This window comes from Mustela erminea, chromosome X, assembly GCF_009829155.1.
Source record: "Mustela erminea isolate mMusErm1 chromosome X, mMusErm1.Pri, whole genome shotgun sequence".
Classification (NCBI taxonomy): Eukaryota; Metazoa; Chordata; class Mammalia; order Carnivora; family Mustelidae; genus Mustela; species Mustela erminea.
In genome coordinates, this window is record NC_045635.1 from 110,202,891 (window position 1) to 110,224,546 (window position 21,656).

General features: G+C 39.8%; 1 protein-coding gene across 4 annotated transcripts in view; it reads right to left on the reverse strand.

Annotated features, from left to right (window-relative positions):
- The window catches only part of ENOX2 (ecto-NOX disulfide-thiol exchanger 2), a 265,301-nt gene extending 245,618 nt beyond the window's left edge, over positions 1-19,683 (reverse strand). The window contains exons 1-2 of one of the 4 annotated variants that reach the window (XM_032329524.1): positions 19,508-19,683; positions 18,170-18,218 (exon numbers count right to left, since the gene is read on the reverse strand). The gene's annotated coding sequence lies outside the window, so the exon portion shown is untranslated. Of the gene's footprint in view, positions 1-18,158; positions 18,219-18,807; positions 19,027-19,507 lie in introns of those variants that run through there. The other 3 variants (XM_032329523.1, XM_032329526.1, XM_032329527.1) reach the window with 3 other exon arrangements.
- Positions 19,684-21,656: the final 1,973 nt, after the last annotated feature.

Here is a 21,656-nt window from a genome sequence, read left to right on the forward strand (position 1 = left end):
AATAGAAATAATACTACCTACTTCATAGGAGTGCTATGAAAGTTGATGAGCTCATACATATAAAGTATTTATAACATGGCCTGGTACACAGTAGGTACTCAGTAAATGTTAGCTATTGTTATCATGTGTATAAGTACACTTACTTGTGGCTATGTTCAAGAACCCTCAAAGGCATTAGTGCTATATCCAAGGGATGGGGATCAGTGCAGTTTAGAGGATCAAAAGGCATCTGCAGTATACTGTCCTGCATAGACAGCATGCCTTAACTATTGCACATAATGAGTACCGTAAGTCTTTTTTGCAAAAAGACAGATATGAGTAAATTTTTAAATCTGTAGATATTCTTAGTGATCCCTTACATAAGCTAGTGCAAGCCAGCTCCAGCACACCACTGGCTGGTGTATACTACCCTCATACCCCCATCTATAAGACCTGACTTCAAGACCCTACAACATACTCAGAGATATAATGAAGGGAAAAATTCACCAGACAACCAGCTTCAGCTCCCTGAATAGCCAGATCCTAGAAATCTACTCCCTCTCTAAATTCTCTTGGCCTCAAAGAACACAGGGGGAAAAATTATTGTTTTGCAGATGAAACACTTTTCCTTTCTCCAATCAGAAAATGCCAAATTTTAAAAAGTCCTAATAAGCTCCTTTTCATTTATATTTAGTGTTTCTTCCCAGAAAGAGGAATGGAGTGAGGGGTATTAGCCAGAGCTTTCAACTGCATAGAAAATGTGTCACCTGCAACCAAGTTTAATATGTAGCTTCCAATTAATCCAAAGCCCCAGTTTTCCCAGTTCCTCTCCCTCTAACCCTGACCCACTCCCCCAAGTTCCCTCCTGCATTTTTTAAGAATCAAATTCCATTTAAGTTTAAAGAGTGATTAAAAGGGCTTTATATCATCCTCTTTTCCTTTTTGCTAGCAAGGAATAATAGCTCTACCTTAAGATCTGTTAAAATATAAAGATGTCATCCTAGATAAGGATAAATTCTAATTACACAGTCTCTGAGACAATATATCCATTCCCATCTTTCCAAAAGTCTCATAAATAGGTCCCAATAATACTGGCCCTATCTCTGGTTCCTTTTCTTGACAATATCCTCAAATATTCATTGTCAAACACTGAAGAAGAGTTGTCTATGGTGTGAGCATCCAATCATTTCTCCAGTCTATGGCATAGTCTCTAATAAATTCAGAGCTAAGAATGATGGCTTCAAGAATGTTTCCTAAAGAGGTTTTTAAAACCATTTACCAGAGAACTATTAGGAACTCCTTAAGTATCTGGGCTGTCTGCTGAAGTGGTAACACAATTTTAAACAGTAATCCCTTCTTTAGTAGGACAGAAAATGTTTTTTTCCCCTTTAAATAATTGAATTTAAAATTGAGAAACCATTTGGAAATTTAAAAAGATGAGAAAGCTGGCCTAATTATTTAGATAGGTAGATAGATAAGATAAACAAAAAGAAAAATACGAAACCGAGTTAGCTGTATACTTTTTCTGTTGATCTGGATAAAATATGCAAACTTGAAAACATTTACCACTTTTCATTCATGGCCAGTGTATTTTAAAATACATATACTTTCATGAAAAAAGCTGTATGTTTATTAAACAGAATATTAAAAACAAATCAGCTTGCTTTAGAAGGAAAATATTTCATATTAACCTTTTTGATTGAACATTTTAATTCCCCCAAATTTCACAAGGCTCTACCTTCATTCATACTGATGTATAAATTAATCAAAAGACTAATGTTTTTTATATATCTATAAAATTAATCTGGAAAGCATGCACATATTAAAATAAAATATTAAAATATTGTAAAAAAATCTCTAGAGTTCTATCAAATAAAACCTTTTTTTCTTTTAAGAAAATGAATACATTTAGTTTTCTTGACTAACAGCTTAAGTCAAATTTACCCTGGATCCAACAACTGAGAGGCAGTCTAGTATATGAGGAGAAAAATCACAAATTCTTGAATCAGATAATTTAACCCATGAGTTCGGGCTCTGCCACTTGTTAGGTGTGAGACTTCAGAGCAGTTACTTATCCTGGAAGTCTCAGTTTTCTTATCTCTGAAATGGAGATCATAATGCCACAGCCCTCACACCCAGTTGCCATGAGGATAAGCTGATCAAATATATGTGAAATCACTGTGTAAAAATTTTACACCACATCCACTATCAGCCAATAACCAACAACTGTACTGTAATTAGAAGTTATTTTTAATAGGGTTAAACTATGAGGAAATTAAATATGTATTCATTAGTGACATGCAAATAAAATTCAGTCATAAAAGACACCTAGCTGGGTTTGACATCATTCATTAGGTCACCCTGGAATTGAGAAATGGCTATCTTTTTAACATAAACACTTTTATTAGCACAGAGAACTTCTTCCCAGATATAGTAACCCAATAGCATAACAAAGTCCAACATTTTTCACTGCCAGCAATTTAAACCAGTAATACAGGTCCATGAGAAACCTCTATTTATTGAACCAAGCAGTATTTTCCATGAAAATGTATCTATTTGCTTTTTTAGTAGAGAAAACAAGATAGTCTGTTTTTAATCCAAAGAGAAAAACCACAAGAACTTCTCACATTAAAAATGTACAGAGATGGCTCTTCTGTAGTCAAGCATGCATCGGGATATGGAGAAAACATCCAAAAAGCACAACTCTCCAACACTTCGTGAAACAAACCAACCGCTACCCAAAGAAGAAACTGAAGTTATAAATTCAAATAAACAGGCTGCAGGGAGACTACACAAACCTGCTGTTGCTTTAATTGCAGACAATTCAATTCAGCAGCTGTTGGTCCAGGCACTAAGGTTCACTGTATGCTCTGCAGCATAACCTTGAAATACTGTCACTCACTCACTTCTCCACATCATCTGCATGCTGTCCAATTAATGAGGAGCGAAATCAACTGTCAAACCACACATCAAAACAGAACATGATCTTTTACCTCTTAAGCACAGGAGCACAGTATTTTGAGAACAATAAAGCATGAATGGAGGTGAGAGTCCTTGACAATAAATGTTATTTAAACTCATAAAAACATATAGTTGTAGGAACGCAGCTTCTGTTCTGTTCAGTAGGAAACTGAAACTTTCTCAAGGTTTCTTCGTTTGGAAGAATCCTTTCTAATTGCTGTATAAGAAGTCTTTTAAACAACATTCACCAATGTCTGATAAGTCTTCAAGTTCCTTCATTATTATGGACCAATATGTTTCTGAAAGCTTAAGAGAATACTTAGGGAACACTTCTGGTCCAATGATACTTTACAATACAAAATGATTTGCCACTGGCATGTTTAGCCTTGCTGTTTCCAGGAGTTTTTTTTTTTTCCTACCAGGAGAACAAACAACAATAATAGATCATGTTCATCAATCTGAGTTAAATAACGAAATAAAAATAAATTTACCAAACTAAATGTATCCTGGAATGCTTCCTATTTGAAGTTTCCCTTCTCTTAACTATATTCCAAATCTAGACAACCAATTAACAAATACGAGAGTTAAAAACTCAAGAGAAACACAACACACTAAGTGTTTAAAAATTGCTTTTTGCTTCCAAAGCACTGTGTCTTCTGTGCAAACACTCTGGGCTATATCGCATACTACCAGTTGCAGACATAAGACTTCAAAAATTCAACACAAGAATACAGCAGAGAAGCACGCACAATTAAGGAATCAGGACTACCAATTTAACAGAAAATCCAGATTTTACATAGCAATCTGGTATAAACATTATAGTAAGGGGCAGGCATGTTTCATGCAGATATTTTGTTTAGCTTATTAGAACCTTATTTGTCCTTCAGTACAGTAGAACTGGAGGCAAAATAAGAAAGGAATGCACTTTGAAACAAAAGGGAAATTTCAGATAAAATAAAACATACTATACCTGTATATTGTACCAGGAACATCGTGACACTCTTCAGGGAACTGTTTCACGTTGTATCCTAATGTGAGTTATTCTCCCCTTACCCTCTTCTCTCCACAAAAAGAAAAGCCAAAGCACCCCAAACCTCACTACACACTACCCCTAACCCACCCCCCTATTGAAGGAAAAAAAAAAAACAGTTATAATTCAGCTTAGATCCGATGCTTCTGTTTAGCTCAGCTCCAGCCGAGCAACTGAGCTCTAGCAACGGAGCATAGGGAGGTGGATTCTGATGCCAGTAGCACTTCCATCCACTTCACTTACACAAAAGCAGGCAGTGGAAAATCCAGGAGCCTTGAAGACAAGGGCTGGAACTGGCTTTTATGAATTGCTATTACTGCATGTGTCACCATCCATCTCCAATGACGGACACTTATAGGCTGAATTGGGAGTGGAGGGGGTGGGGAGGAGGAGGTTGGAGAGCAGGTGGAGAAGCAATTAGCAGTATGTTCATCGGAGAATTCGTTCGGGATTTCATACATCAGTGCCTAAAGAAACAGCATGCAGTTGACAAATCAGAACTTTACGATTTGCATGCCTTAGAAGAAATCTTAGCTCATAGCTCCAAACGAAATAATGTTTCCCTAGTCTTATAGAGCATAAAAAGTCACCCCTCTGTTTTCTCCTTCCTCTAGCTACTCCTGTTCCTGAGAAATCAACATTCAAAATGAATATTTGCTAATTTCCCCTAAAGAATTGTATTTAAAAGGCTGGAAGCAAAGGAAGTATGAAGAAATTAAATTATATCGAATCAGACAACTCTTAACAAAAAGGCAAGAAGCTAATTATTTTAAGTCAACTTTTCATCCCTAGTTCCATTCCCCAGGTGCAGCTTTCACACCTATAAACACTAAGATCACACAACTTTTGTGCATCTATTTAACACTGGAAAACAACCTATGTATACCTAAACACAGTTCGGTTAAAGTCAAGATGAAAAGCTAAAAGCTATATGCAAGCCTCTCTCCACAGATGACCTTAAGAAGGCACTTTGCCTGCAAGTGCTTCAGTTTTACTCATCTGCTAAACTGAAGCACACTTTTTAAACCAATTTGAAGATAAATCACGAGTAGAAACAAAAAGGAGGCAGTCGCTTAGAAAGGAAACATGACTCAATTGAAGGACTATTGGGGCTGGGTATCAGGGAACCTGAATTCAGGCTCCAGTTCTACAACTTTCTAGCTGTGTTACCTTGGACAAGTCATTTAACTTCTCTGAGCTTAAGTTCCCTTGTTTATAAATTTTACACAATAGTACTTATCCTGACTGCTTCACAGGACTCCTATGAAGAGCTAATGAGATAATAGATATAAAAACCTTTTTGTAAATTTTAAAAGACTATACAATTGTATGGAATTATTACTGTTACACTCTGAAACAAAGTCTGCCCAAACGGTTGAAGTCAGGCACCTCTATCACATAAGAAAAATCAAAAGAGCCAATATAATTTCATAAAAAGAATTCTCAATTCTTTCAGTTTTAAAGTTGGAAGGAAGCACTGTTCTCTTTAAGTGCCACAGAGGGGAAACTGTTTTAAAGGAAAACATTTTAAATCTGATACATAATACATCGAAGTTTATTAAAGAAACGGAAGCGCTCTAATTCCGTCTTTCCTTTCTGGAAAGTCAGTTCATTTGTTTTCGCATGGTCTAACATTATGTCCCATCTAGAATCCAAGCTACAGGACAATGAGCACCACCTTCTGTTAAATCTTCCTATTAACCTGGTATATCCTTACTGCCCAGTGTGTGTGGAGCGATTCAGGTTGATCAGCAAAGTCTAAATCCACAAGGTAAAAATCCAAAGTCATGTTTTATGAGGCTCCAAGCTGCCTTGATACTATATATACAGTGACCAGCTGGCTTAAGCTGGAACACAATTTTAGCACATGAAGTCCTGGGTGGCCACACCTGGGGCACTAAATGATCCAGGCAACATTTGGGGAGCTATGGTTCAGCCAAATCCCACATGTCCTGATTTCCATCTGTATGGTGGTTACCCAAGTGTGTGTCTGTCCACATGGGCTAAATCTGAAGCAGCCAAAAAAAAAGTGAGAGCTATAGCAAAAATATCAGATGTCAGCTCTCCTTGGCCCCCTCTAATGCCACCTGTGTCCTTAAACAAGTGCTCTGAGTCCACTTCCTGAGAGAAGAAAGAAAACTTTCTCTAATTGCCCCCTTTGAATGCCATTGCCAATACTGAAAATGCCAGTAAAGTATGTACCCAAAATCTATGTTAAGTCAATAGGGAAAATGGATAATATGAATCACAAAGAGTTGGGTGACTGGTAGCTAAGAAGGAGTGAACTATTAAAAGGGGGAAGGATTGGGGCGCCTGGGTGGCTCAGTGGGTTAAAGCCTCTGCCTTCGGCTCAAGTCATGATCCCAGTGTCCTGGGATCGAGCCCCGCATCGGGCTCTCTGCTCCGCGGGAAGCCTGCTTCCTCCTCTCTCTCTCTCTGCCTGCCTCTCTGCCTACTTGTGATTCCTCTCTCTCCGTCAAATAAATAAAATCTTAAAAAAAAGAAAAAGATTTTTTATAAAAGGGGGAAGGAAAGGAGGGGGCTGGGAGGGGAGGAGAGAAAAAGCAGGGCAAGAGAGAGGAGGGAAGGAGAGCAAATGAATCCAAAGTGAGAGCTTTTTTTTTTTTTTTTTCTAAGCAGAAACATACTAGCTGGAATCATCCAAAACCTCACCTCCTAGAAAGTGCCTGCCTGTTGAGGTATTGGAAATAGCCTTTTTTTTACCACCACAGCTGCTATCCTAGCCTTCCAAATGCTTAGGTAAACAGTCAACAGCTTGAAAAAACCACTGACAGCCCTAGCACCAGAACTCACTTTCATCCGGCATGTGGAAAGTCAGGCAGGCAGGATACAGTTCTCCAGAGGTTTCAGAACTGCAACCCCCACCCCCAGCCCACCACAGCCCTACCTGTGGCATGGCTGACCACTAACAAAAGGGTCAGCCAAATTTCAGGTTTGGCAAAGGAGGCTGCCTGAGATTTTTTTAAACCACACTGGTAAAAAAGGAACAAAGGCTGTATTTCAGAATCAGGCTGTTCTGCCTTTGGGCACTGCAACTGAACTCTTCCACACATTTAAGCTTGAAATTCATATTCCCCAAGTTCCTTAGTAGGGTGATTCAAAGTAAAGGGTAAAAGTACAAGGAAGATAGTTTTTTGTTCGCTTCTTTCTCACAGTGAAAAGATGAGGATAACATCAAGAACATTACTGACAGCATCTATCAAAAGGCAATGAAGTAGGAGGCAGCAGTTTCAATCCAGATTAGCAAGAATGGGAATGAAAGCATCAGAGCATCCTGATAAAAACAAACACACAAACATATGCACCAAGAACCTTTGCAATGTTTCCATTATCTTGATTTCAAGCTCCAGAATGCAAGCACTAATGGTTCCCTAATCCACCCAAGCTGCCTCACAGCAGCCATCAATTAGCCTGACCCACCTTTTCAAATGAGTTCCCACCGTTAACCACCTTAGTTTATGAATATTTCTCCCAAAAACAAAAATACCAGTGGAAGATTTCAAAGAACCAAGAACTTGAATCAAACCATGAGCTTAAAACAGGGAGAAACAACACCAATTTGCTAAACCCCAAATGAAATAGTAATGCTAACAGTCTGAAAGCAGCAACCAGTAAGCTGACTTGAACCAGAAAAAAAACCCTCCTGTTCCCTGAATCAATCAAACTTGTAACAAACCCCGAGAGTCCAATCAGTCCAAATTCCTGCAAAGAGCACACACATCAAAACTTGGTTTCACCTGCCTACGAACCCACAGAGGAACCATAAAATCAACACTGGATAAGAAGCTGGGAGAACTGGGTTCTCCAAATTTTTCCACCGTTTGACTTTGGTCAAGTCACTTATACATGATTTTGGTCTCAGCTTGCTTACTTTGGAATGGCTGGGGCTGTGGTTACCAATATTCCAGGTCGATAGTCTATGCCGATTGTGAAATTTACTCTAGTGACAAAATAGAAAACAACTGTCACAATTTGGCCCTAATTTCCAGGAAGGAGGGAGTTGGACCCCTCTATCTCTCCTCATGGTTTCTGTTTCTAGCTTACTTTGAAATACGCTCACAGAAGAGTTAAACAACTGTTTGCTTAGCCTTGGAAACAGTAAACCTAATATTCCTCTTCAGAATGTTTCTTTTCAAAAAATGTCCCAGGAGCAGTTTGTTTTCTTCAAATGAAAGCTATAGGTGAGTTGTCTGGCCCAAAATGGGAAAAGGGGAAGAAAGAAAGTAATCTAGAAATTCCTGAGCACCTACTGGATGCCAGACAAGTCATAGTACTTTACATTATTTCTTAAATTAGACCTCACAACACAGCTATATGCTAAACATTATCTTCATTTTAAGGTAAGGAAACTGAGGCTTACTGATGTTAAGTGATTTGCTTACACTCACTCAACTGATAAGTGATAAAAATGGGATTTGAATTCAAGCAATCTGAATCCATTACTATACTAACATTCTAATGATTAAAGTCTGAATAACTGAATTCCTTCTGAATTCAGTGATTCAGATGGACTTGCTTAGGGAATAAATCACACGCTGAGTCAATACAGTGAAAACAAACTTCCCTGCACGTGCACTGGGTTGGCAATTTTTTTTTTTAATTTCATCAGACAATGTGGTTAAGACCACTGGGCTTTAAAAGTAAAACAAACCTCAGTTGCTCAAGTTCTGGCTTATGGACAAAGTACTTAATCATGCTGCCTCTCGAGTTTTTTCACCTGACAAATGGGAAAAGAAGAAGTATCTACCTGATTGGGTTGTTGAGAAACATTAATGATGTGATAGCAGCTAGCACAGTGGTTGGCTCAAAATTGTTCAATAAATGCATATTAGATCTATCCTTATACTCATAAGAACTCATAACAGAACAAGAAAGGAAAAGTTGTAAAGAAAAAGAAAACCAAGATTCATTGAACTCAAGTGCTCCCTGGCCTGTAGAACAGACTTAGCATGAAAGAAGTTTTCAGTGGCCCACCCGTACCCTCTAAAACTAAGCTGCATCTTGTAGATTAGCATATTCATGAGACAACATGAATATACTAATTGGCAGTGCCTAAGTAGTAGCAAGAAGACTTGTCATGCGGTCTGCTGAGCAGCAATTGTCCCTCATTTCCTGGAACCTATCCTTCTAAAGAGAGGGTTGGAAAGTAGCAGCAAGAAGTACTACTGGTAGTACCAGGTGGGCTAACCCTTTTCTCCCCTCAATTCTTCAAGCCCTACCTTCTCTCTCACCCATTCACTTTTGGCCCATTTCTCATATACTCCTCTCTTCTCTCGGTTTATTCTAGTTTTATTATCATTCCTTCCTTGGCCGTAGCTCTGTCTCTGTACATCAACATTAAGTGGTATTTATGGAATGTGCCTGGCACTGCACTAGGTGAAGTGGAGGGACATCCAAAAGTTAATTGAAGAGACATGTGTTCCATGGTCTAATAGATCAAAGATACACAGGTAGACTGGTGTTTTGGCAATATCGTAAATGCAGATATAACAAAATGATCTGGTTGATTTCAGAGCACAAAGTAGTTTGTTCATCCAGTCAGTGATATACATATTGAAGAATTTAGAAAAAAAGTATGGTTGTCTACAACTTAATTTGAAATCATAAAAAGATGTATAAATGGATGGATAGGTGATAAAGCAAATAGAGCAATGTGTTAGTTATAGAATCTAAGTGGTGGATATAGGGGTACTTACTGTACAATTCATTAATGGTCTCTGTATATTAAATTTTTTCACCATAAAGGGTTGAGAATAAAGAAGAGGGATAAGGAGTATAGCTTTCTCAATTTCAAATGTTTCAGAACAAAATATCACATTTATATAAAGAAGCATATGGGCACCGGTGTGGCTCAGTTGGTTGAGGGGCTGACTCTTGATCTTGGCTCAGGTCATAATCTCAAGGTCTTGGGATACAGCCCTGCCTTGGGCTCCATGCACAGCAACGAGTCTGCTTGAAATTTTCTCTCCCTCTCCCTTTGCCCCTCCCCGCCAATAAATATATTTTTAATTTTTTTTAAAAAGGCAGCATAAACCAAAATAGGACAAAATGTTAAAAACTGGTGAATCTGAGTGAATGGCATGACAGTCCTGTATTATTTTTGAAAATTTTATTTAAAATGATTTCAAAATAGAAGGTTAAAAGATAATTTGTGGAATGCTGACCCCTTTTACCTAATGTCTGAGTTGCCATTTTTAGTAGAGAGGATATTGGGTCAATAGTAGTGGAGAAACTGGAAAGAATGGGGGGCCAATAATCAACCCATAGATATACCTTGGGTGCCTACTATATGCAAGACACCATGCTAGGCACTGTAGAGGATGCAAAAACACAATAAGCACAGTCCCTGCCCTGAGAGGGCTCACAATGCAGGTGAGGCCATAACAAAGCAGTGTCTGAAAGGGTAACTGGCTGGAGGAGAAAAATTCTGTAAGAAAGAAGTATGAAGATTGGAAAGGTAGGTTGGAGCCAGATGGCAGAAAGGCCATGCGAAGGAGTTTGGACTTCATCCTATGGATAATGGCAAGCCATTTACCATATCGGAGTCGGGGAAAGAATATGTTCTAAACTGACAGCTTAGATAGTATAGTCTGCTGAAGCACAGGTACCCTCAACATGTATTTGTTTTATATTCATATACTTCTGGCCCTTCTATCTACTTCCCATATCTGGATGTGGCCTTTAAGGTTTTTCAACTTTCCAAATGCTGCCCATTTTTAAAACAGACACTCTCTGTCATCTTTCCAGCCTCTGTCCCTTTCCTTCCCCCAACCCCCAAGGGGAGTTGCCCAGCACTCACCTCAGCCCTGCTGACTTAGTAAGCAATAAATAAGCCTCATACAGTTTTTTAAAGCAAGTTGCTAAGCTCTGAATCTCTGATTTCCTTCATGGTAATCAAGCCCCAATTACTACGGAGATCATTGATTTGAGGTGGAAAAATGAATATTCAGCTAAGCAACATGTGAAGAAGTACAGGAAGGTATGTCCTATGTGTAGAAGGAAACAACTGTTCAAAGGGATTTTTGGATATTGAAAGAAAACCTAGTGCAGATGACACTGTTAAATATACTGCAAGTGACTACCTCTCAAGACTTCCGAACAAAAAGGTGGATGTTTTCTATCTTGGTTTCCCACCCCACCCCAGCCCATCCTCTAATCCAATCATGTCACTCCCACATTTAACACCCTGTACTGGATCACCCCTGCCCAGCTCCTTAGCAAGCCGACTTCCTTCACCAACTGGCCACAAGGTACCTTTCAGATTGTCCTGTCCCCCACCCAACTCCCAGTGAATCACACACAAGATCTTAGCTTTTTCGAAACTATCCATTCTGACATGTGACTACTTTGCATGCGTTGGTGCTCCCCCTACCTACCTCTCTTTCCACCCGGATTCTAGGCAATTTCGACTCATCGTTGTGATTTAGACTCTGGTCTATGTTACCCACCTCTAGCAATTATTCCCTTCATCATGTTTCCAGGGCACCGTGTATATTACCTCCTTCTCTGAAGTAATGTATCTTTCCTACTGTAATGTAATTATTAGTTTGGGCGTTTATCTCCACCCCCTCCACTTAACTGTGAGTTCTGTAAGGGCAGGCAGGGACTACTTCTAAATGATCACTCTTCCTAGTGCTTACCATAGGGTCTGGTCCTGTATATGTGCTCAAATGTCTATTGAATAAATGAGCTTGGATATCAAGTGCTCCTTGAACTCAAACTCAGCATCTCTCCAAAGGTAAAAATTAGAATATTATGTGACCAAAGTAATCCTAGTGAAGTATGTTTGAGGACTTGACGGAAGGAGAAATGGTGGGAGGACATATTATGGGGTCTTACTGTGGCACAGTTTCTACCCCAGGAAGCTCTTACTGGCCGCTGTTACTGGCTAAAAAGAAGAACAGCTGGAGTGGCCAAGAAGGGCCCTTACTAGGGATTTCCCCATCGTTATCTTTCACAGTTCAGCACTGAATGAAGTAAAGTTGTTTACATAACATTCTCCACACAGTGCTTGAGTCTTCTGAATTACAGCCAAAACTCCATTTGTGCTCTGCCTACAGATACATATGGACCAGACTTGTTAACGGGTAGTCACTGAGAGTTCTCCAGTTCCCATTCTCACCTGTCATTATTACACCAAGGGACAACCTTTTGCTGGGACAGGACCACTGAAAAACTGAGAGCCAAAAAGTGGGGCAGGGCAGAACTAATAAAAATGACCTTTTATTTTTCTTCTACATCGCCTATATATTTCACAGCACCTCCCGTCCTGCATTGGTTTATACCGTGTATCAGTACAGGCAAAAAAAAAAAAAAAGAAGAAGAAAGAAAGAGAGAGAGAAAGAAAGAAAGAAAGAAAATGAAGACTTTAGCAAAACTTGACGCTCGTAGGCAAGAAAAAGAGGAAGCAACATTGAGGCCTGGAATATAAATCTTTAGACATATGATCTGTTGCCACTTCTGGAAAGTAAACATTTCAGCTGTTTTAAACAAACAGCAAAAGCAATTAGCCCCTTCTGTAAACTAAACTGAGGTGTATGCTGAATTTAAAAAAAAAAAAAACTGAGTCTGTTTTGATCTTCAAAAATGTCAAACTGGTAAACATTTCGCTTTTTTTGTACACATAAATCTATAAGCCAAGCCTAGCTTGCAGAAGATTTAAGAGACATAAAATTTGTCTGAGGTGTCTGCCAAATCTCTGCAGCAGAGAGAAACCCTGGAAAAGCTGACATAGTCATAACTCTCACCTCACTAGCAGGCTTGTGCAGGGCTGGCCGTACACAGTCACTGTTCCTTCTCTCAAACTGTTTGTAAACAGAGAAGTCGATCATTTGCTTATCAGCTATGTGGTAGCTCATTTTTGCCTATATATCCCAGAGAGGAAAGAAGGGGGGAAAAATATAAGTCCCTACTGGCGCATATCCCAGTTTTCAGCTGGAGAGATTTTCATTTGTATCATGGACCTGCTTGTTAAAATCTTCTCTGTCATTTGCTCTTGCACACTCATTCTTGTGTGTACATTAGGTCAACCTCTGTCTCTGCCTCTCTGTCTGGAAGGCATCGAAAGAGGGTATTTATAAGTATCTAGTGCAGTGTCTAACAGAGTGCTTTGCACATAATAAGCCCACAATAATCCATTAAATGAATTGAACCTCTATCTGTAATTTCTGTATTCAACTTATCTGATCATGGAACAAGAGAATTATAGATTCTTTCTCTTGGATTATTTAAAAGCAATAATTCCTTATAAAGCAATATCATTTTATCCAGACAATTCATGCTTAGGACTTCTATCCCTTAAAAGCATCCATTTCTGCACAATGGATTTTATTTGTAAGGCAAATGAAGGAAAGACCATGCTGCAGGATCCTGATTGACAATACGAACACTGATACATTTTGTTGAGAAAATCAGATATCCCATATTCACCTGATTGTATGTCGTTACGGTAATCCACTACATATGTCTAAGACCACTTAACAATGCAGGAATATAGTGCACGCATGGGCTGCATTCTGTAAATAGGATTAACAGTTGAATTCAACCAAGGTCTTCCCTGGGGAGAGATTGCTGGAAAATACATCTACGTGACATTTAAAAAAAATAAATTAACCAATGACATTGGCTCCCATGAGACACATTGTTTCTTGTACATTCAATTCTATCACAGTTTTCCGTAGCTCTCTGCTGACATCCCCATCCCAAAAGACATAGAATTTCAAAACAGAAAGAAAAACAAAGCAATTGGAGCTCTTCTGTGTCTCCTGCATGAAGTGTTATGTACACAAAGGAAAGATTTCTGTACAATAGGGCAATGTGAACTGTGACATGGTGAGATCATGTCAGTCTGGAACATTCTTGTTAAGCTGTGGTCACATAGAACTTGCCCAAGGAAATGTACAAAGTCTGAGCGTATACTGACTATAATTGGCCGAGGCTGCAGGAAAATGAAGAGAACTGTGTTACAGAAAGAAGTTTCGATTTTTTTTCCTTTAAAAAATGTTCTTTATGATGATGATTTTTCTTCCCACTTTACGTATATAAATTAATTCTCCTCATCTGTAAAGTAGGGATAACTATTGCATGTATTTAATATGTTTACTGAGGAGGGAATGAAATCCTGGTGCACAAGAGTTAACCCATACAGTCCACATCAACATTTGGCTAGCATTAACTAAACTCCTATTAAATGTCAGGCACTGGCCTAAGACACCAAGAAAAAGTAAATCACAGGAGGAAAAAGTGACACTGGGGAGAAAAGCAGAGAGCTGATTTTCAGAAGTTTTAAAAGCCAATCTAAGAAGTTTGGATTCTATCTTGAGGACAATGGGCAGTCTCTGAACTATTTTATATAGAACTGGATAGCTTCAGATTTGCGATTTAGAAAAATCATTCTGTCAGCACTGGTGGAAAACAGATTGGAAGGGAAGCAGGTTGGAGACAGTAGTAATCCAAGCTAAAAGTTGTGTGTGTGTGTGTGTGTGTGTGTGTGTGTGTGTTGCAGGGTATATGGGGGGGGGGGTGCCCCAAACTAAGGCAATGACAATAGGGGTAGACACGGGAAAGACATTTTTAATAACTTTAAAAAAGTAACAAATACACTATTATAGATTATTAGAAAGGAAAATTATGTAAAAGGTTAAAACCAGAACTCATGATACCTTACCATTTACAGCAAACCACTATTGCATTTTTGTGTGTTAACATTACAGGATAATAATTTCCGATGTATGCATGCATAGGGGTGTGTGTGTGTGTGTGTGGCGCCACGTGCATGTGTATGTGTGTGTTTAAACTGGAATTTATCAGCTTCATAACCTGAATTTTCTCTTAATATATCATAAACAATTTTCAACATCATTAAATATTTTTTTAGCAACATCAACTTACATGGCTACTTAGTACAGTAATCTAGTCTATAGATACAGCATAATTGATTCAATCCAAATCTCTAGTATTGGGGACATTTAAAATGCTATGTTTTTCTCCTTTTCCTGGGATATTTATCCTGAGAGCTAAAATTTTGGAAATATCACATTTACGTCCTCAGCATAGAGCCCTAGACACTGAAGTGGTAGATAGAAAGCTATGCCCAATTTTAAGATTTTTGATACATACTGGTAATTTCTCTCCAGAAGGGTTGTATCAAATTACAGTCCCAGTAGTAGCATCTACGAGTGGGAGCCCCATCTGAGAGTGATTTCAAGGATGGAGTCAACTGCATTTGGTGGGTGGAGGAGGAATGGCTCCTTGGCAGACTATTGGGCCGGGGACAATGTGAACCCTGTCAAGTGGAGCAAAGCAATGAGCAGGCCGAAGGAACAGGTGGCTGGGTCGATAATTGAGGAGAATGAAAAAGTTAAGGGGACCACAGAAGAGTGAAGGAAAATGAAAAAATGAGAAAGAAAGAAACCTCTAGCGAAGTTATGCATTCAGGACACTTTAATTTACTGCTTTATTCAGCAAAAGCAGCTAATGTAGCAAACAGCTCATCTTCTCGCAACATTTGGCACTATGGTACCAAAGTTCTGAATTACATTCATATGACTATGTGTATCCATCTCTTTCATCCAATAACCATTTTATATTTATCTACCAAGTGCTAAGAGCTGTTCTGGATTCTCCGGGTATGGAGATAAAAGAGACCTGGCGTCTGCCCTCAAGGAGCTCACAGTCTAGGGGAGAGCCAGACACATCCACAGACTGACACACTATAATGTGGTGCAGCCTAAGACAGAGGTAAGTGCAGGGTTCCATGGAGGCCAGGAGCCTAACATTGTTTCATGTATGCCTGCATGTGTCTGTGCGTAGTGTGGGGGCAGGGAGAGTTGCAGGAAAGGCTTCAGAGGTGTTGATCCTGGTGGCGGGTATTATGGAGGGCACGTTTTGCATGTAGCACTGGGTGTGGTGCATAAACAATGAATTCTGGAACACTGAAAAGAAATTTAAAAATAAGTAAATTTTTTTTTTAAAAAAGAGGTGTTGATATTTGAACTGAGACTTGAGGGAGGAGTTCCTCAGATGACTAAGGGTCACAGATCATACTCATACTCCTTACCAGTGCCTTGAATATTTGTGCCACTGCTGTTAAGGGCACTCAATAAGGCAGTGAAGCTGCCTGTGTGTAATCCAAACCCATTCGTGAAAACAGCCTCCAGTGTTACCTTCATGTATATCATGTCCATGGACTGAGTTAGGCAATAACATGCACATCTTAGAATATAAAGGATAACAGACAAGTGACACAGAGACTTTCAAAAATAAGTCTGATGACACTGACAGAATATAATAATCACTTCTACCAAGTCCTACTAATTTTACCTTCTAAATGTCTCTTATATCTGTTCCCTCCTCTCATATGCAGCTCCCTTGGGTCCTCAACATCTCTAGCTTCCTAACTGGTCAGGCTCCCCCTCCAGTGCATTCTAAAGTAAAAATCTCATTATGGTGCTCCTCTCCTAAAATATTTTAATGTTTTTTATTGCCTACAATCATTAATTCCCAAATTTTATTTAAGTACTATCATATTCACACACCACGTGTACTATTATTTACTTAACATCTGTCTTTAAATAAACATAAAACTTGTTTACTTTTTATTTTTACTAAGCCATTTCCTCCATAACCTTAGGTTTGATGATATAATTCAGTTTTACCTTTTATGAGACACATCAGAATATATAATTACTAAAACTTAAAATGCTTGTGGAAGTACAACATAACCACCACTGGCAGATATCCTACAGTTTAAAAAACAATGGTCTATGGGAGCACATCCAAATTTCTTTCTTTTTTTAAAAAAAGTATTATTATTATTATTATTATTATTATTATTATTATTATTAAGTAGGCTCCATGCCCAGCATGGAGCCCAAAGCAGGACTTGAACTCACAACCCTGAGATCAAGACCTTAGCTGAGCTTAAGACTCGGATGCTTATCCGACTCAGCCACCCAGGCACCCTGAGCACATCCAAATTTCTTAGCACTGCATTCAGGGTACTTCACAAATGAGCCCCAACCTATTTTTCCATTACAAACCTTCCTTTCCCCAAACAATCTATACCCTAGCCATGCCGAATTCCTAAATATTGAATGGACATGCTTTGCTCTTCTATAGCCACATATCTTTCACAGACTGTTCTTTCTAATCTGGAATGCCTCCTCTCTGCTGCTCTCTGCCTGGAAAACTCATTATCCTTCAAGACCTGTCAGGTCACCTCTTTACAGAAGACTTCTCCCTGACAGTTAGACACTCCTTCCTTTACCCTTCCAATAGCACTTTGTCCCTATCTCTGTTATACTACACATTATCTCAGAATTACGGTCATACACCTCCCCAGATAGACCTAGGGAGAGCTCACATCTCATACTCTGTTGCATCCTGAGCACTGCATGTGAGCAAAGGTCACAAAGGAGACCTAGTGACATAGGAGGTCACTTAAAACAAAAGCTATAATAAAGCCTAAAGTACTGTTCAGGTCCAAATAGCTTACATGTAAGACATGTCTTTTAAAGAGAATTTATCTGATTCAGAAATAGCCATACTGACTATAGTTTTGGCAGACACAATTAGCTACGGCTGCAATAGCAGTTAAGCTAATTCGGTTTTGGCAGTTACTTTACAGCACACACATACTGACATAGAAACTAAAAGTGAATCATTTGGGTTTCTGCCAGGGTGATCAACACAATAATCTTTCCTTACCACAAATGGAAAGTCAAGAACAAAAGTGAACAGTGAGACTAGTAAACCATGGCAGAGAGAGCATGGGCTTTCAAGCCAGCCATCTATACACCCAAACCCCAAATCAACTCCTTACAAGCCATATGACTTTGGGTAAATTGTTTCACTTCTCTGCCTTTTAGCTTTCTCTTCTAGAAAACTGGGAAAAATAGTACCTACTTCGTAAAACTCTTAAGATAATGCAACAAAGTGCTTATGATAGTGCCTGAACATCACATGGGCTCAATAAATAGTGATTATTATTGCCCAGTGAAATGACAATTCAGATAACATGACGTATAAGGACAGCAAACATACTTCTTAAAACAATAAATTTACAGCACCAGGTTTTAAAATGACAGCTGTAGGGTGTAGCTAAGAATAGCCACTAATAAAACATGTATAAGACAAAGTTTTTCTTGGATTTAAATTAAACTCACACCTGGAACATACCACCACACTTCTTTGTGTTCTCCAAGAAATGATCTCAAATCAGGTTCCCCTAGGATGAAAAGAAAAACACACACAAAAATCACCCAATCTTAATTTTTTGTCTTTAGTTTTGCTTGATATAGAATAATATCCAAACTATGTGGATGCTTTAAAGTATCCTGTTATTATGACCCCAGGCTTTCCAACACTATTTCTTTCACAATCTCTCCTTGATGACACCTTTTATTCCAGTCAGGCATACCCATGCCCGCCCTTCACAAAAGTGCTCTCTCTTTAATCTACCCTTCTCAGATACCAGTTCCGGTACCAGAAAGCATTTTCTCTCTCCTCTTTGCCCATTTCAAATCCTCTTTACACCTTTGGAGCTGAAATTTAAAAATCACCTCCTCCACAAAACCTACCAGGACTGGTCTGGAAGACAGAGGACAATGTCAACTCCCAACTCCATCAGTATTACAAATTTTTTGCACGTTTTTGTAATAGTAAAATAATTGATACGGTCTGTTTCGCCGTCTAATTTATTCCGCAGTCAGTATGCCCCCTAAATCATTGTCAGTATCAGTGCTGTATGAGTCCGTACTGGAAAACCCAAAAGCGCTCGGTTTTTAAAAGAGGTCTAACTTGCCTTTGCCTCTCACCAAAGCACTGCACTGAACCTTAACCACATGTTCCTCAAAAGCGAAATTTCTTCTATTACTACTCCCCACCCCTTCTAGAAACTGACGAGAAACCCTTTCCACTCCAAAGATCTGGTCAGGGAAGGGCCAGGTGGCTGGAAGGGCCAATAAAGAGAGGGCGACGATCTTCATCTCACCAGCAAGGAAGCAAAAAGTGAAAATTTGGCAAAAAGTCACTCTCTAGGCGTGGCGAGAATTCCCACGCCCCCAGAGGAAACATCGGGGAGTGTGTGCATTGGGAATGGTGTGTGCCCAAATCTGAAATGTAAACTGAGGGAAGAGAGGAAACTCCTCCCGGTAGTAAAAAGAGTCCAGACGTCGCCTAAGAAGATCCCGGTAGAGAACCCTAACTTCAGATTTCTGAGGTGGCACCGGACGGCAGCGGGGACAGACGATAGCGTTGTAAGGAGAAAAAGCAAGCGGGCGAAGTAGGAAAAGAAGTAAAGAGGGCGCGCTCCCGAGGCTCAAAACTCAAGGAAACTGCCGTGGAAAAACTCAAAAACCCACCCCTGACTCCCAGTCCCGACACCCCCTCCCCGGCAGAGGCGGAGTTGGGCGGAGTTAAACGCTGAAGACAGCGGCCCGGAAGCACCCTCCTCCCTCGCCCCCCTCGGTCCCACAGTCCCCAGCCATAGCCACTCGGGCTTTCTGCCTCTCTGACCTCCAGCTCCCCGGCTACCGAAGGGCTACTTCTTATACAGCCGTGGAAAATCGGGCCGGCGTGACAGCTTCTGAGAGTACGGCGCCCTCGCGGCGCCTCGCGTCAAGCCACGGTCTTCCCAACTCCCCGCCTTGTGCTAGCCGGCTTAGGCCGGACGCTCAGGCCCAGGGCCAGATTCTCACCCACAACTCGGCGGCTTCAGCCTCTCCTATTGGTTACTGGTCACCAGGGAAGCCTGAGGCCCAGTCCCTTGTCCTCATGGGAAATGTAGTTTTAGGCCGCTGGAGGCTGTGCTTCCTGGGGGGGGTCTAGTGTCGGCATTGGCGGAGAGACTCAAGTGAGGACAAAGGATTATGGGAGATGGAGTTGAGGCCCTTCTTTCTGAATACCCACAATTCCTACCACCAGTTGGATCAACACTGAGTTCAGATGAGGGAGGGTATTGTGGGTGTTGTAGTTTGCAATGTAGTGCCCTACAGACTCTCGCTTCTTGGGGTATGGTGATGTGCTTGTGGGGGTTCAAGATTTATTTTACTATTGGTTAAGCTGTTAGCATTTTGGGGGAAGCACTTTATGTCGTGATTTAAAATTCTCATTGAGTTTGGTTGAACGACTTTTAAAACTGTTATTTATGCTCTGATAGACTTAGAATAACTGGTCCTTTAAACCTGTCATAGTGTGTTCTGTGTGAACCATCTGCATTAGAATCACTTCAGAGGTTCTGGGGAAAATGTATACCATGTTTTCAGTAGGGTATCACATTTTTCCTTTGAAGTAGTATCATAAGAGACAGAGCAATGTGATCTAAGCCCACCCAACAGAAGCCCACTTACCCCATAAGGAAACCATGTCGTTGTCACGAAGAACAGTTGCCACTTCACTGGTGTAATGCAACAATTTTAGAACAGATAGAGAGTACAACATGAATAATAAGAAATAAATGTATATTTCTTTAAGAAACTATTGTTTTAGGGGGGCTTTGGTGGCTTAGCTGTTAAACATCTGCCTTCCGCTCAGGTCATGATCCCGGTGTCCTGAGATAGAGACCCCCATCCAGCTCCCTGCTCAGCAGGAAGCCTGCTTCTTCCTCTCCCACTCCTCATGCTTGGGTTCCTGCTTTCGCATGAGTCTCTCTCTCTGTCAAATAAATACATAAAATCTTAAAAAAATAAACTATTGTTTTGGTAAAAGTTGTGCTAAAAGGGGTAGATAAAGAAATAGATGGAGACATCTAGCACTTTCAAGCCATTTAAAAGCTGAGGAAAATGATGGTTTATTAAGGTTGATTTCACTCCTAATTTTTGACTTTTTTTCTTTGTTAGAGATTAATCCTTATAGTTGAAATGATTGTTACAGTTGGGTTACTACAATTTTACTGATCAGGACAACTTTTTGACTCACAAGTGGAATGAATGCAAACAAAGAGGGATTGCATTTTGCTAAGGTAATTGCCTAAAATTATAAAAGAGAAATGAAAAAATAAGAGGACTTAATGGATTGAATAGCTTACTCAGGAAACTGCTTTGTGGAAGGCTCTGGGCTAAGCACTATTGCTACAGAATTAGAAACCAGTCCTTGCCTTTAAGTAGCTCACAGTCTGTAAGAGGAGATGGAGTATACAATGTGAAAAGGCTCTAAAAAAGGTCTGCATAGGGCTCTGCAAGACAATAGAAGTGGCAAAACTCATTCTACTTTTGGAAGAAACCATGCTTGAATGGTGAGATTTGAAGAACTCGTAAGGCATCTGGGGGTAAGGAGGTCAACCATATTTTATACTGAGGAATAAGAATGTGAGAAAGTGCAGAGAACACCTCCCCTTACCTCCCCCCACAAAAAAATTAGATCAGTCAGTAATAGGAGGCTATACCGATGAATTCAAAATTTAACCTGAAAGTAGTAGAGAACTATCACAGGATCTTAAGCAAGGAAATGGTATGATCAGATGGACTTGGTGATAATTTGGATATGGAAAGTAAGGGAAATGATGGAGTGTCTCGGGACTCTCAAGTTCTGATTTGGAAGACAGAGTATGTGGTCATACTGCTCATTTAGATAGGGAACCCAGAAAGAGTAACAAGTTTTGTGAAGGATAGGAGAAATTAAGTTTTGGACACTTAAAATTTGAGGAGTCTGTGGAACATTTGGGTGG